We start from the raw sequence: 3,286 nt of genomic DNA on the forward strand, positions 1-3,286 counted from the left end.
ATTGAGGAGAAACTATATTTATATATTTTTTTAAATATAGAAAACTAAATTATAACAATTAAAAAATCAAACTAAATTAATGTACAACTTATCAATCTCACTTATCAAGGTGGGGCTTAACTCCATTATGTACAATTTAAAAACATTATCGTATCTAAATAGTATAATATAAATTGGCTAATAAAATAAATATACAAGTAGTAGCTAATTTTGTAATTTTAAAGTTACACAAAGATCATTTTTTTTTTTTTTTACAAAAAGTTTCTCTTCTTGACTCCCTAATTAACGTTGAAAAAAAATTAAAACAAGAAAAAGAAAGCTATGGTATTATTGGTTTAGAATCTAAATGTTTTTTTTTCATTCTTTTCTCGATCTCTTTTAGATTTTATTTGTGAATTTATGGATTCAATCATATGATGAGGGGACATAAACAGTCACATATAGAAAGAGATGTTCAGTTGTTCACCACTAAATTTTTATCCTTCCCATTTTATCAAAAGGGACAAAAGAAGAAAAGAAAAAACAAAAAAAAAGTAGTATAGGAAAAGAGATAGATCATCATGCATATTATGATAAAGCTGCTGAAAAATCTGCTACTAATTAAAAGAAGAAAAGATCATATCAACCGCTTCAACATGAAGACTAGCAATGACATGATTTTGACATATAACATTCGAATTACTCGAAATATATTGTTTTGAACGTTGTTTTGTTTTTAATCCTTGGAGAGAGACATATTGTCACATTTTTTAACTAATGTTATAAATATTTTACATATATTATATAATTAAATGAGATAAACTAACTAGTATCGAATTTATGCTTCAACACAGACGATCCCTCAAAAAAATAGTTTATTTTTTATTTTATACATGAACTTCTTTTCTGTAAACAAATAATAAGGTTATCTTTGTCTATATATATTGTAATCATTTTTCATGTATTCGACCTATCATATCTTTTGAATTGACAAACTTATTTTTATTTTTATTTGGATAAAGTATACTTTTTGTCCCTGAAGTTTACTAAAAATTTCAAAATTATCCCTAAGTTTCAATTTGTTTCAATTTTATCCCAGAAGTTTTCGAATTGCATCAATTTTATCCTTTAAGTTGACGCCGTTTAAATTAGTAACAGACGTTAGTGATATGGCAAAGTATAGTGTGTGATGTGGCAAGAAAGGTGAAACCCCCAAAATACCCATGGCTGAGTAACCCCAGTAAACGAATTGGCTTCCTTTTTCAAACATAAGCCTTTTATCTTCCCTTTGGCACGAAGGAACACAGCCAGGGAAACAGAATCACTCGACGAAGCTTGCTGGGTGGTCAGGCGATGCACCGTTTTCTTCAGTCCACCGCGACGACGTGCAGGACGGCGCATGCTACGACGCTGCCGAGACTGAGGGAAGAGTCTGGGATAGCATTCAGTCATCAACAACTCAGTCTGGGGTAGCGCCATTCTGATCAAGGTTTCCGACGAGGTAGGCCACCATTATGATCAATTTTGCTACTGCATGTTTGAACAGTTAGGATTTAGGGTTTTTCTTTATCAGTCTTGGTTGCTGTTAGGGTTCTATTGCATTCAGGGATTGAGGGATTTCTGTTCAATTTTTGTGAAAAATATAACTTTTACGTGGTCTATGTTTTTGAATTATTAGTTACTCTATTCTTTGGTCTGAAAATATTTTTATAACGACAGGATGGATGATTTCAGTGTTAGAGTTCATCATAGGGGTAGGTTTTGTAGTGATAAGGGTAAAACTGAGTATGTTGATGGTGAGGTGACAACGGTTGACTGGTGTGACAGAAATAGATGGAGTGTTATAGAGGCTTATGATGTGGTTGAAAAACTTGGGTACATTGCTGAGAACATTAGGGTACTGTGGTATAAAGATACTGAATTAGGATTAGAAGGCTTGAAGTTATTGAAAGGTGATGAAGAAGCAATGGAAATGGCAAATATAGGAGTTGAAAAAAAAGTAGTTGATTTGTATGTAGTGCATAAGGCTTCAATCCCTGATGATTTTTGTTACGACATTGGTTACTTAGATGTTGGGGATGGCAACAAGGTTGTTGAGGAAGAGTGTGTGGATGCTGATAGTGGCCAAGTGATATTAGACAGGTCCAAAATATTGAAGTTGAAGCCCAATGTGAAGGGGTGGATATGGAGGCCCAAATGCAGGGTGGATATGAAGAAGTGCTACAGAATGTTGGTGATGGGGACAATAGTGAAGAAGAGGATGACTCTGATGACCCAGATTATGAGGCTGATTCTGATCTTCATTTTAGTGATAGTGAAGATGATTATTGTGGTGATGATAGGCTGTTTGATATTTGATATAACTCTTGGGGAGATGCACCAAGATATAAGAAAGTCTAAGAAAAGTAAGAGTGCTATAGAGAATTTAAAGAAAACTCAAAAGGTGGCTGTTGGAAAGAGAAAGAGCTCTCGTTTAAGCGATGATGAAGGTTTGAACAGTGATGAGTTGGAGGAGGTATTGAGTGAGGATGACGAAGCCAGCAAGAAGAAATTTCCCGTTCACAAGGAGTTGAAGGATATGAGCATGTATAAGTGGGAGTCTGGAACTCTCTATGCAACAAGAGAGGAGTTCAAGAAAGCTGTGACATCATATGCTGTTCATACTGGGAGAAACATAAAATTTTCAGTCGTGGACAATGTCCGGGTGAAGGCTAAGTGTGGAGATGGGTGTGAATGGTTTGCATATGCAGTGAAGATGGCCAATGAAGATAGTTGGCAGCTAAGAACTGTTAATGATCATCATTCTTGTAACACTGTATTCAACATAAAAGTGATGAAGTCGAAGTGGCTGGCGAAGGTCTTCATGAGGAAAGTAGAAGAGAATCCGAAGTTGAAGCTGGGCACCATACAAAGTAGGACCCTTAGGAAGTGGAATGTGCAGATTTTAAGAGCAAAGGCATTTCGGGCCAAGCAGATTACACTGGTTGATATTAATGGAACGTTTAGGGAGCAGTATAGAAGACTTTACAACTATTGCCATGAGTTGCTGCGCACAAATCCTGGTTCATCTGTGAAGCTGAAAGTCCAATTACCTCCAGCAGCCCAAACTGAGCTCCCCGATACATCACTCGACTTAAGTCCACAATTTCATAGGATTTACATTTGTTTAAAGGCTTGCAAGGAGAGTTTCATGAATTATAGGCCTATGATAGGGCTTGATGGTTGCTTCTTGAAGACACCATATGGAGGTTGACTATTGGTTGCTATGGGGTGGGATCCGAATGACCAGATGCTACCGATCACATAT

Source organism: Arachis duranensis, chromosome 8, assembly GCF_000817695.3.
Source record: "Arachis duranensis cultivar V14167 chromosome 8, aradu.V14167.gnm2.J7QH, whole genome shotgun sequence".
Lineage (NCBI taxonomy): Eukaryota > Viridiplantae > Streptophyta > Magnoliopsida > Fabales > Fabaceae > Arachis > Arachis duranensis.